This window comes from Pelodiscus sinensis, chromosome 4 (assembly GCF_052426305.1).
Source record: "Pelodiscus sinensis isolate ZL-2025 chromosome 4, ASM5242630v1, whole genome shotgun sequence".
NCBI lineage: Eukaryota > Metazoa > Chordata > Testudines > Trionychidae > Pelodiscus > Pelodiscus sinensis.
In genome coordinates, this window is record NC_143055.1 from 103,698,931 (window position 1) to 103,713,328 (window position 14,398).

General features: G+C 42.6%; 1 protein-coding gene across 2 annotated transcripts in view; it reads right to left on the reverse strand.

Moving 5' to 3' along the window:
- UGT8 (UDP glycosyltransferase 8) overlaps positions 1-13,347 on the reverse strand; it is an 82,674-nt gene extending 69,327 nt beyond the window's left edge. Inside the window, exon 1 of one of the 2 annotated variants that reach the window (XM_075929804.2) lies at positions 12,790-13,347. The gene's annotated coding sequence lies outside the window, so the exon portion shown is untranslated. Of the gene's footprint in view, positions 1-12,415; positions 12,439-12,789 lie in introns of those variants that run through there. The other variant, XM_075929805.2, reaches the window with a different exon arrangement.
- Positions 13,348-14,398: the final 1,051 nt, after the last annotated feature.

The window sequence follows — 14,398 nt, forward strand, 5'->3', positions numbered from 1 at the left end:
CCACACAGGCAGATACAGAGGAAAATACAGAACCAGTAAGACACAAGTGGAGCCTAGAGACACCCCAAGGGTAGATGGCAAAACCGAGAGCCTTAGCAGGTACGAGGCCTACCTAAATTCCCAAGAATTATAGGCATTAAAGAGACCTTCACCTGGCGGAGGCTGACAAGCAAAGTGTCACATGTAACAAAGCTGATACCATGTCAGAGCCTGAGTGTTTTGTCTCCCTCTGGTGGGAGGGAGGAAACATGTCTCAAACCTGTAGATTAATACAAGAAGACAGTATAAAACGAGTCACTTTTTCTTAAGTATCAAAAGGTGCAGATTATTTAAAACATTTCCATCAATGGTAGGTCTTTACATGCCAGCATTACTCTGTGGGGAGTGGCAGAGGAGAGACATGAAAGTACAATATGTTGAACAGCAGAAGTATTTTAAAAGGTTTGTTTATGTCACAGAGAGCTGAGAAGAATGCAGGTTATGTGCTTCAGGATACTTCAGTAGAACTCTACAGGTCATAATGCAAAATTTGATCCAAAGAATCAATGTCATAGTTTGAAACATCAGTGTTTGGGTAAAAACCAATAATAATCTCGTTTTACTCAGAATGGGGTTTAATTTTAAAATAAACCATTGGGTTAGGAGGGGGGTTGATGCTCTAGTATTTTCTAGCAAAGCTAGCTCCAGCACGGTACAAGCTATCCCCATTTCATGCCACTGTATGACAACCAAGCAACTAGAAGCATTAAAGGGGCAGTAAAGATTTTTTTGTTGTTGTTGTTCTGCTTCATCCCACAAAAGACCAAACTTTACTTGTTAAATGAACTCTGCAAATTCATGGTAATTATAATCAACCTTAACATGTTGTAAACTGGGTAATATAGAAATATAAAGCTTGAGTAGGTCTTCATGATTAGAGAATAGGCTTTAGAGAACTTTATACTGATGCAGTGCTTACTTGGGCGCTGTGATTTTTGGAATATTTCTTTTTTGAAAACATGATTGGGTTCTGAAAAAAATCTGAGAGTAGAGACATTTTTTAAACAATGTGGAAGATCGTTGTTAAATCTCATTTTGTACTTGGGTCTTTTTCTTGCAAACTTCAGTATGGAGCTCTTATTCATAGATGATTAGTGGTGCCACAGTAATATTACTAAATATTGGTCAACCACTCTATATTAAGCAACTGTTAACCCCATAGGGCATTTGATTTGGGGATTCCACTTCCACCTCAGAATAACATAGAAAGTAGGAGCCCCAACTGTACCCCTCTGAAATATAGCTTGTACATCAAAAGGGAAAGACTCCAATAGTTAATAGAGATGTAGCAACATGTTTTCACATCCCCAGCAAGTTTCTTGCTGATCTTTGTCAGCAGTGAATGAAGTTCCAAGTGGAATACTGGGGTCAGGAGGTGGATGTAAGGATGCTGTAGCTGAGGCTAGATTACTAGGAGGACAGGAGGGGGCTAATTTTTAACGGAAGATATAGGGGAGGCAAATGTAGTGAGCTTAATTCAAAAGCAAAGTTTTTGAATCAAGGATAAAGGGCCAATATAAAAAGGAGAATGAATCTGCAGCTTCTAGGGTAGGAGGGATTATTTGGGTATAAAACCTAAACAAATTGTCACCATCTCTTTGCATCTGTGATGCACTCAACCTTATGCTTGTCTTTTTCAACTGTACTCTCTGGAATGAGGTCTGTGTATCCTTGTGTTTTGGAAAACACCCAGACTACTTGCTCCATTGTAAATAGTACTGTGCCACCTGGCCAAGAAAGGGTTAAGCATCCAGCAGGATAAATGACCCAAATTTAACCTTTAGGGGCATCCTGGTAGATGTTTATGTTTTTGTGTGTTTGCATATATATTGTTAGAGGTTAACAACCATGTAATCCAATGGTTCCTGTCTATAAATCTCTTTGAAATGTATACCAAATCATTTGTGAATGACAAGCAATTGTTGTGTTAATCAGTATAGCTAATTACTGGTGATGCCTGGGAAATAGGTTTATTTAAAAGTTTCCATGATTGCCTATTGTTGACTTAAAGACTCTGAACTGTGAAGAGAAGCCTGGGGGCCTGCTCCTGTATCTCGGATCTACTTAAAGTTTCATGCAGGGGAAGCATAAATTATTAGGATTGAGATCCCAGGGCTAAACTGGAACACCCTGAATGTGATGTTGGAATTCTGACTATGTCCTCTGGACTAAATTCTAAAATAAGTCTTTGCAACTACAACATTCATGCCCTGTACTATGAATCTGATCTCAGAACTATTATCAAGTTCTATGTACAGTATACTGATCTTTTAACCAATACTTTTCTCTTTTCTTTTTAAATACATTTTATTTTACTTAAGAATTGACTATAAATGTGTATGAGGTAAAACTCGAAATATTCATTAAGCTGAGAGGTAATGTGTCCAATCCTTTGGGACTGCTAGAACTTTCTTATTTGATGAATAAGATAGTGATCCTCATCATATTTGACTCAGGTGTCTGGCTGGAGACCTAAAGCTGAGTTGCTTTAAGGGCACTGTATCATTGGATTCTGGGTAACCAGTAAGGTATGATAGAAGTTGTTTTAGTAAATCTAAGTATTGGAATAACCACCATTTTTGGGGAATGACTCCCACATTATTTGCAATTCGCCCTAATTAAGTAACCTCAGTTGATTCTCTTGGGACCTGGTTACAAATACACATGACCAACAATAGTTTAAAGTGAAGATATTTACTCTTAAAAACCTGCTCAGCTTCTCCCTAACCTTGTAAGCATCTAGATGCCTTAGATAATTAAGTGTCTGAAACTTCACGTTCTCAAAACCATGATTCATGATTCTGCCAAACTGCTTGGAAGCCTGGCCCACACATAAAACACAGAAGGATTATCTAGCACATATTCTCTCTGTCTTCTAGCATACTAAACCATTTACATCATAACTATTAAAATAAACAAACAAAATACACATTGCCCTTTTTAGAAAGACAAATCATGTACCCCATGTTTGGTTTTTATACCCTTAGCCCATGTGTGTGGAGAATACAAGTTAAGGCATGTCTGGGGGTTTTGCTAAGGCTCCAGGAAAAACTGAGCAATTATCCTAGTGTGACCTCAGACTGTAGTGTAACTCACTTGCTGGGCTTACGATGTCTCTTCTACGGAGACAGCAACAAAGGGAGGTAACCAAGGGAGGTTCCTATGAGACCAAGGTGAGTGTGGTGGGTTCTGTTGAACTAGTATCTGGGCATCTTCCAAATTCACAGCATACTTTGGTGACAACTATACAACATATTCTCATATCTTCATATGCATTAATGATATGCATATTTAGGTAGATAAATTACTTTCAGCAGACAATGACCTTTCCCGATTCCTGACAAGGCATGATCACAATCATACAGAAATGAAGAATATAGGAATTATACAACACTTCCCTAAAGTACAGAATATTACATACATAACCTACACCATGCTTCTACATGAAGGCTAACAAATTGATCTGGAAGAATCCAACTGCATTACTACTGCTCAAGCTGCTATACCTGACAGAAGGAGCATCCCACTATAACCAATCACAAACAGGAAATAAAAGGAAGCTGTTGGGGGTCAAACTCAAGTGAGTGAAACTATCCTATGCAAGAAGAGTCTCCCCTCCACCCCCACCTTTCTTTTGGGGTGGGGGGATCCTGTGCTGCTCCAGAGCTGCTTCTCTCTCCCCCCGCATTAAATGCTGATTTAAATGAGGTCTGAACGGACAGGAGGACCTGAAGTGGAAGTAGCTGTGCTTGGTGTGTGGGGTGCCATGCCTTCCCAGAAAAGCAGAGATCAAGCATAGGCTGAGCGAAGAGCTATCTCATCAGAAACTTTCCTGATCATTTCACCCTTGAGCTGGCTTTCCGTTTTCCTTTTAACAACGACAAGGGAATAAGTGTGTGTGTGAATTCATGAGAGGTTAGAAGGGAAAAGGGGGCTCACATTGTAACCAAATGGCCTCGTCAAAGTCCTCTATTCTCCCAGGGTTCCAAGTCCACAAAGAGGACTATGTGTGGATTGCTTGTGTGGATGGCAAGTGAATTCCAGGAAAACAAGTTGGGAATGAGATGAAGAGCCCAGAAGAAGAACATGATGTGGTGTTAACCCTACTATGGTGGTGAAAAGGCCCCTGAGGCCAATTAATATACCTGAATGCACCTAAAAGATGGGAAAGGTCAAATTAAAGAGAAGTTCCTGGTGGAAAGAGCTGAATGGTTCCTATAGAAAAAGGAAGGTCAACATAGAAGGGGGCTGCAGACTGCCAAATCAAGGAAGAACTAACTACAGCCGCTCCCCGAGTTGCGAACGGTTGAGTTACGACCATTCACACTTACGACGAAAGCTCCCATGGAGCGGTCGTAAAGGCGGTCCCCAAGTTACGAACGCGACCTGCGCTTATGAACAGCACGGTCGTGTGTAACTCAATGGGGTCCGAGTTACAAACAGCTCGAGTTACAGCCAAGTGTTTGGTCTGTAACTCATTCGTAACTCGGAGAGAGGCTGTCATTGTACTCAGAGCTGTAGCAATGGGAAGCCAGAGAGATACAAAGAAGTTGCTGGGGTGTAACATGCTCCAGGGATGAGCCCTGACAAAAGGGCAAGACCTGGGTCTTGTAGGAAGAAGCCCTGGCATGCTTTCAACTGAAGCGGAGTTTTGGAAGGGAGTTTAGATCTTGGGATGGGCCCTGATAGGAGAGATTAGCAGGAGTGAAGGAGACTCCTGGAGCAGACCCGAGGGAAAAAAAGCCAGCCAACAGCCTTAGGATAGACTGGATGAGGGCATCCAGAGTCAAGGCAAGACTCCAGCAAGTTAACCCTAGAAGAATAGAGAAATGGGGGATCCTGGGTAAACTTAAAGGTTTAAGCCCAAGGAAGGAGACAGAAGTTGTTTTTTGTAGTAATTCCAATTTCACATTTTAGATGGTTTAAAAAAAACTTCCAAAGGAAACCCTTGGGGTACTACTCTGCCATAAAATGAGTCCTGCAGGGTCAGAAGCATCAGACTAGTGACTAGACTCATGCATGTTACTGCCTGTTTGGGACACTGAAAGCTTAGTAAGGGAGAAACTTTCAAGTGATCTGGCTGAGTCACGAGAAGAGAGACTGCTGGAAGAGTTGTCAGCATAGCCTAGTAGATGAAGAAAAAGAAATATCTGCTACACCTTGCCCAATCATGTGTCATTCTCTAACAGAGCCGTATTTGGGGAATGAAGACTGAAAGCAGAGAGCTACCTATGTTGCTGAGAGGCATGGGGACTTGGGGCACACCAACTGGCTTAAACAGATCCCTTTCTATCATTCTGGGGGTCCAATTCTCAGGCACCTCTCTCTTTACCCATTCACTGTATGGGGATCCTTGTCCCTTAATCCAGGTTTTTTGTGTTCCAGTGGATTTTTTCCCTTATATCACCTAAAAGTTAAATGTTGCAATGTCCAAGTCCCTTTATGGACCGTAGCTTATATCTGAGAATGAGTCTAAGAGAAAATACTTTACTACTAGCATTATCAGTGTTTCAAAGAAGTGTATGATAGATGACAAGCATTTTTCCAACACCTAACTGCTTACAGAAACAGAGTTAATAATACAGTCTGTTAGTGCTATCTAATGCTTCCCAATAATGTTACAGATGTATTTAACAGGCATTCTACTTCATTTATTCAATAAGATTTTGCTGAATCAGCTTCCTATGAAAATTCATCAACTTCTAATCATTTTAAGATTTCTGTTTGTAGAACATTTCAGCATTAAACTTATTTTCAACAGGTATCCCAGAGTAAAACAATGAATATTATTACACTACAATGTACACTGAATTGCAGTAATAAATTTCTTCATTGTAACTGAAAGCTGAATAAAATGTCTTTATCTATAGAACTGAGATTTTATTTCTTAGACTATTATATCTTTATGTATTATGAAGCTTAAAAAAATTACATTTACATTCTTGTCTCCTATCCATACTTCCATGCTTCTTCATAGCCAAACTCATTTAATTACAACTTATTTTTATGTCAATACAACAAAATGGATTTTTTTTAAAAAGTCTCATATTTGTAGCCTGTTCAGTGTAAAAAAAGAAAAAAGTGTTCAGTGAGGAATGGGAGCAGAAGCATGGAAAGACTCTATCTGTATTCAGTAGGACACGCTCGCTCCCTCTGCAGTGCTCAAACGAGTGATAGGCAGTTTGCCCCGATAGCACTCCCAACATCTGCACCATGTCATAGGTAGAATGGGAAGTGCCAGTCACGCCAGCATCTGAGAACTACTAATTCATCACTCCCTCTGTCTCTGCTCAACAAGCCAGAATACATATTGATATGAGTAGCAAGTTTTAAATAGTTATGCAGGTACAGATTCACAAAGATAGTTAGGCTCCTAACTTCCATTACAATTAAAGGATGGATTGAATACCTTTTTTAGGATATGGGTCATACTCTAGTCCTGCTGTGAACATAAGCAAAGTGTACCATCCCAAAGTTCCTAGTCCTATTAGTGGCTTTCAGATCCCTGTACTGGGCAATATATCAAGCTGTATTTCGACTCCCTGTCATCAAGCCAGCCAAGAATGATTTTTTCCCTAAATTTGAAAATATCTTACTCAAATCATGAAGGGCACTGATGTTTGAAAGGATGATTAAGAGCAAAGAACTATTTGTAAACATAGCTTTTATTTTTAAACATTCTCCAACTTTTCTGAAAGTTGGCATCAAGCAAGTTTAGGAAGCTAAAGGAATCTGCTTTCTCTTCGCCTATCTTCCATCCTGAAGCCAAATCCCCACTGAAGGGATTCCATGTGGCATGCAAATAGAAAAGCATGGGGTTGACATTCCTCTGGTGTTTCTCTTTTTTATTATTCAGGGAAGGAGAGGATAGCATATTCTACTTCTTAGTTTGACTGTATAACAGTATCTATGTATCACAGTAAATGCTAAAATGGCACTTCTGGCAAATCAGCATAAGTAATCTTACACTATTTTTTCCAGTTACACTTAAAATATATTACACAACTATACTGTATTGAGTTTAAAACTTTCAAAAAAATCTCTGCATTTCCTGTTATACTGAGAGGGAAGGTGGATAAGGTAATAACTTTTATTGGACCAACTTCTTTCTATTGAAAGCACTGAAATACAACATTTTTGAGATTTACTATCAATTTTCTTCCTTCACTAACAAAACATGAGCCTTGTAACTATTTGACATCCAATACAAGGATACTAATGAAATAACTATCAGCTGTTTACAAAATCAGGTCGAATCAAGTGGCTAATCATTTTTCTTTAGCTGTCTAATATTAGCTAGATAGCAAAGGGTTTGCTAACCTTTATTTACCAGGAATGTTTTATGCTTCTAGTCAAGAATACTGGCTCTGAACACAACATTTATTTTTGTCCCTGACGACTAGTTCATAATATTAACCAGCAATGAAAATGTTGGGTTTAAGGGAAAAGATTCTTAATTTAGAAAACAATTATGAAACATACTCATTTGTTGTTGCAACAAAAATGTCTTAACGCCTTTTAGTACGTAAATTTGATGTCCTAGTGAATTGGTGAAACACAGCTTAATTCAGAATGATCAACTCAACTAGATGGGCTGAGTTTTCTCTTGGTAAAATTCTCTGTGAGGTATCCTGGACAAAAACCTAATAAGCTCAGAGTCTTTGAGGAGTAGAGAAAAAGCATAGGGACACTACAAGTAACTTGACTTTGCTGGCAGACTAATCTATTCAAGTAATTGCTTAGTTTGCTTTCACAATTGTGTATTTTCTGGAATATGTTGGAAAGAAAGTGTACAAAATGGAGAAGAGAAAGGATCGTATGTGTAACAATCAGTGGCCTGGGAAATACCAGGAGGACCGGTAAAGTAAACTAAATTAGGGAACAAAAAATATGTTTCTCTGAAAACAGAAGAATGATTATCATGTTTAATGATTAAAGTAATAAGGATTGTTTAAGTGAGAAGCATTTTCTGGAGAAGATTCAACAGGTGAAGGAGGGGGAAGGACATCCAGCATTTCCTGCTGATCCTTGCACAGGAGCATTTTCTACATTATCTATTATAAACACATAGATCAGCGTTTCCCAAAGTGTGGTCCGCGGCCCAAGTGCTGGTCCTTAGAAAAAAAAAAAATACTGATCCTTAGAAAAATTATTGCGCACAATCCTATTAATTTGTGTGACAGAGTAGCAGCACCCCGCACTGCCGAGCGCGTCAGCGCAGCCTTCTTGGGAGAGAGCTCACTGCCACGGCGTCTCTGCTAGGCATGCTCCCAGGTGGCGGGGCTAGATTCGGCAGACGTTAGGACCCAGGGAGAAGGCTGGGCGCCGTACGCAGCGAGGCTGAACACCCAGCACCAGACGTAGCCGGGGGAACCAAGCGGGCAGATAAAGTGGCTGGGATTGGAGCCGGGGGAGCCAGAACAACCGGCTGGACAGGTAGGGCCAGTGACACAATTTATTTGCATATTCATCATTTGCTTAATGAATATGCAAAGGTGCAAATAAATGTTACCGGTCCTCCAAAAGCTTGTGAATGGGTTTACTGGTCTCCAGTATCAAAAAGATTGGGAACCACTGATATAGATGATTAAACTTTACTTAAACAACTGCATCTTTAGTAAGACCAGCAATGATAGGAAGAAATGACAAAACCACTATGATTTTTCACAGTGACTTGATGGTTGTGTATATTGCTAGAATTAAATGAGATGAGATTATAGTGTGGCTAGTACAGAAGTATTCAAGAATTCAGGTGAAATTATAGTGTGGCTAGTATAGTAGTTTTCATTTTAGAGGTACTTCACTAACTAATCTAGTGAATTATGCGTGGCAGTTCACTTCTTAATCCACTGGGATTCTCCTAGATAAATCACCCATCATACAATACTTATTCGAGTGGGTTGATAGCCCACCTCTAAGGTATTCTTTATGCCTCATCTCTTTGTATCTGTAGCTTTGTATCTGTCAATTTTAATGTCTTCACTATCCCACACTCTCCAAAGAAGGAGGGAAGGAGACAGAAGATACAGAGTTTGCTTGAGAAGTTAATCTGGAGTTGTGAAAGAATCCTGCTTCTATCTCACACCTGGTGCAGATCACCAACAGACAGTTTCCTGTTGCTTTTACAGCCTATAAGTTGTAATAGTGGCTAATAACCCCTCACTGCACAGAATCTGTGGTCAGTCGATCCATGCATAAGTATGGAACAAATGACCAAATATATGTCCCATTATCCCCCGTTCCCTCTTGCACTTCTGCAGAGTGAGCTTCCACAGAAGAAGGCTTCATGACCATCAGTTCATAGTGGAACCATGGCAGTTCTGCTTAACCCCTCATTGTCCAGGAAGGCTTCTCATTGAAAATCTGATTTTTAGAATGATACAAATACATGGATAATTTTAGTAACCTCAAGTTTAAGGAAGGTTTAAAAAGTACTCAATATGATCTGAAACTAGGTTCACTATTTAAATTAAGCATAGTGTTTGACAAAGAGTTGTTACAGTCAGGACTGCCAACAGAATTGCTGGGTCTCTGGGCAAGGTTGGGGGGATGGCTCTGTGCCCTGAAAGGGGCATGGCCTTAGGCGGAAGTGGTGAGGCAGAGTCAAAACTCATGCTGGGGAGGCCAGCCAGCCTTTCAGGGCCAAACAGGATGTAAAGGGCTTGGAATCCAGACGCTGCTATCTGCGATTGGAATTGTATATTTGAGCTATTTTAGGCTCATAAAAGAGCTTGTGTGGTATTTATTTTAGGAAAACTTGCTATAAGTGCACAGCTTAAAGATGAAGTGCCTCAGTTTTGGCTTTTAATTCCTATCTTTGAGAATTGCATCCACGTTGTTTGAAAAACATTCACTTTACAATGCAATCTGATCACGTTTAAGAGGATTTGCTTTTTGAACTTTTGTAGATGTAAAAATGTCATAGTGTTTTACTTTGGAAAGCCCCTAGAAAGGGAAGAACAATATGAAGTCATCTTTCCTCTTCGATAAAGTTAACTGAACTTTGGTAGATATAAGGACAGACAGAATCCTACTTTGGCATCCATCATTAGACAGACATAGAAATCAGATCTCTTACAAGATGAGAAATATGAGTTCTTCAACCAAGGGAAGAAGAGAGCTTGAAGTCTCTAGAACAGAAAATGTGTGTGAAGCCTGTTTACATGAAGGCTTAGAAAATAGGGATGTAACCAGTTAATCATTTAATCAGTAAGCATCACTCTTATTGGGTGATGCTTACCAGTAACCAGGTAACTGGTGGTCAGCCTGGGCTGAAGCAGCCCCCCGTCTGATGCAGGTCATGGACGGGGGGCAGGTAAGCAGTTAACCATATATTTTAACTGGTTAACTGGGATGTTACATCCCTATTAGAAAATAAAAAGAGCATTTATATTTGTATTTTTGTGAAAGGTCCAGACTGACAAAGTCAGCTATGGCTAGAAAAATCAACTATGGGTGATGAGAAACTATCTTGAACAAAGCCCATGTCTTGCTAGATGTAACTTACAATCTTATAAAGACTATTTGATTTTTTACTTGTGATTATTTCTATCTTCATTCCTTATTCTTGAACTCACTTTAATCCTACATATATTCTGTAAATAATCTTTTCATTTTACTATAAACCAACACTGTGATTTGTATAAAAGGGGCGTGTATATTCACTTCCAGGTAAGTTGATAACTTGTGGTGATGGTTTTTCTCTTTATAGGAGCTATAGAGCTTATATTTCTCTGGACACTTAGGGCATATGGCTTTGGGGAAATTCAGAATTTGGAATGTACTGGAATAATCTTGCTGATTGTAACCAAGGTTGGAAGAAGCCAAAGAGGGGCAGTAGACAGGCTTCTGGGAATAGAGCTGCTGAACCATGGTTATTTAAGCACACAAACACTCAAGAGTGTGACCCTGCATGCTTCTCGCTGACTGGGGGCATACCAGATTTGGAGCTCCGGTAGCAAGGCACTGTGAAGAGTTGCAGGTAAGGTAACATCTATCCACTGATCTAGATTTGCACATCTCAAATACATGGACAAATGCATGTGGATTAAATTATATTTAATTAAATTTCAACATTTAAATTTTGATGTGACTTTACATAAAATACATTTAGGCTATCAGAAGTACGAAACTAGCTACTACAAATGAAGACACCAAAACTCATTAAAACATTTCTTTAACTACCTTCTAAGCTGCAGAAGATGTATGAAACCAATAATTGTTTGGAACCTTATTAGAGAGTGTCTCTTATGTATGCTGAAACAAAATACAGGACTATGTAGCACTTTAAAGACTAACAAGATGGTTTATTAGATGATGAGCTTTCGTGGGCCAGACCCACTTCCTCAGCTAAAATAGTGGAAGAAAATAGTCACAGCCATATATACCAAAGGATACAATTTTAAAAAAATGAACACATATGAAAAGGACAAATCACATTTCAGAACTGAAGGGAGATGCAGGGGGAGGGGAAGGAAGGTAAATGCCTGTGAGTTAATGATATTAGAGGTGGGGAAGGGTAGATGTCTGTGAGTTAATAGTATTAGAGCTGATAATTGGGGAAGCTATCTTTGTAATGGGTAAGATAGCTGGGGTCTTTGTTCAGCCCCCCGCGGAGAGTATGTATGCTGCACTTTCACTGAATGAAAAATGCAGCTTAATCAGAACTTGATTCTATTTCAGGGCCAAATGTTCCAGGGTAGATCTATTTAGGCAGCTAAATATTAGTAGTAGGATCCCTAATCATTTAATACACATTGTTCCTTTGTGGATAAGATTAGGATGAAGACAAGGCCCCTACTGAAGCCAGAGAACAGTGATAGTCGGTAACAGACCCAGAAACTTCTTTCCCCTCAGCTACTGCTAACCCGGGGTTTATTCCCAAAGCTTTCGAAACCTAGCCACCTTTGGCTGAAAAATGAAGCAACGTGGCAGCTGCTTTTCCATTAACACTGCTGTGGGTTCCTGCAGACCCACACAGATTCATCCCCCAGCATTTACCCAGAAGAGGCTAAACTGTCCTCCAGTGGGGATCCACTTGAAACTAACTTTCATTGGCACAATTTCCTTCCTGCCTCCAACCTGCCTATTCTGGTGAGACAAGTTACCCAGCACCAGGAAAATCCCTGTTTCGGAGCCACTGTGCCTCGATCCTCTGCCAACCGCACCAATGGGCTACTTGGGCCCTTGCCCCACTCAATCACCCTCCTCACCTGTCCATAGCTCTATGGGTGGGGCGATGTGAGGAGCTTTGTGGGCCCCCACCACGTCCCACAAAGAAGCAGACGGGGGGGGGGGGAGAGAAGCTGCACTTGAGCCAGGAGGGGTAGGAGCTGCTCCCCCCCCCCATTAGTACTCCCGCCCCCCAGCGCCGCACCTTGCTGAGCAGCCTCTGCTGCGGGGCCCGGAGCCTCTGCTGCGCGGACGAAGGCAAACGGGACACGCCCCCCCCTTCCATGGCTGGGCTCAGGAGCGAAGTTGTGCGGGCTGCAGAGACCTATCCGGAGAGGCGCCCCCCCCCCCCCCCACACACAGCTAGTCCCGTGAGCCCTCCCCAGCCCCCGCCTCTCTCCTCAGCGCACCCCCGTCCCCCTCCTCCTACCTTTCCCACAGCCCCACCACACCCGGTGCGTCCGAGCCGTCCAGTGCCAGCCCCCCACCCCCCTCAGCCCGTGCCCCTGCTAGCCCGCTCCATGCCCCCCCCCCCCCCCCGGGCACCCAGCACTCGCCAGGTCTGTCGGCAGCGCTCACCTTGCGTCAGGACTGCTCCTCCGGGTGCCTGGGTGCTGGGCGGGAGGCAGACAGCGGGGATTTGATCCGGGCTGCCCAGCTTTCACTGGCCGCGCGTGTCACAACGGGCTCGGAGGGAGGGAGGGCGGGGCTGCTGACTCTTCCCAGCCCAATGGGGCAATGGTCCCGAGGAGAGGCAGAGCCCGGCTGTCGCCCTCCCGTGGGCTCTGAAGTCTGGGGGCCGGGAAGGGGACCCGCCCTCAGCGCCCTCAAGTGCGCATCACGTCCTGCGGCTGCCTCCACGCCTCTCTTCAGCGCGGTGCCCCGGGCGCCCTCGCACACGCGCCGCACATGGACTGATATTGACTTGCGTCCTCTAGCGCCCGGGTCCGCACGCCCCTGGTGGACACACTGCAGCTGCCGGAGGGGGGAAGGAGCCGATGCAGCTTCCAGGACGTTGTGTCAGCCAAAGAGAAGGGTGTTTTACCCTCTCCCCGCACCACTCTGAGATCTGCTCTCCAGATCCCCAAGCGCCGTCCACATCCATCCACTGCCCAGCCTCCCCACCCAGAGGGGATCTCTGCACAAGGCAGCCCCTTATCCCCGCCTTCGGTAGGCGGGACCAACTCGCCTTTTGTCCAATCAATCAGCCAGCCGGTTCCCCCCAGCAGCCCTCTGGAGCACATGGAGGAAACTCCTGCGTTAGGAAAACAAGAGTTGAAGCTGAGAGTCTAGAGTTGCTGCTGGGCTTTCAGTCGCTACTGTGGGCTAAAGCTAAATTCTGACAACTTTGGGGCCTAGTGCCCAAAATGCCACTTTTTATATGACCAAGTCTAAACAATTAGTTTATCAAAAAACTTAGATCCCTAGCAGGCGCCTCTTTGTACCAGTGCCGAAAAAACAGGGCTCCTTCACGTGATCCTGATGGAGCTGGCCAATTTTTGAATCCGCCATTCTCCAGCCTCAGCACTCCAAAATTCCAAATGCTACTGTACCAAAATTATCTGAAGCCCGCTTTACAGAACCAATTTGCTGCCAGGTCATGGGTTTCCTTTGATTGTTAAGCTGGTTGCATTGTGCTCCATACTACTTGAGTGCAATATAATTGTTTATGCGTGTTCTCTATCAAGCTATTGAAATGTAAGGTGTGGGTACAAAAATTACTTAAAGCAGGTGCCAAATCCAAAACTTGGCTGTGCAGTTGGGCCAACATGCATCAGATTACAGGTTTTCTGCAATGACTGAATGACCAGACTATATGTCTGTATAAACAGTACAACTTGAGCAGGAACCCATTTCTGTCTTACCTCCAATTCTGCTCATTTATTATAGAATCATAGAATAATAGGACTGGAAGGGACCTCGAGAGGTCATCGAGTCCAGCCCCCCGCCCTCAAGGCAGGACCAAGCTCCATCTACACCATCCCTGACAGATGTCTATCTAACCTGTTCTTAAATATCTCCAGAGAGGGAGATTCCACCACCTCCCTTGGCAATTTAGTCCAATATTTGACCACCCTGACAGTTAGGAATTTTTTCCTAATGTCCAATCTAAACCGCCCTTGCTGCACTTTAAGCCCATTACTCCTTGTCCTCTCCTCAGAAACCAAGAGGAACAAATTTTATCCTT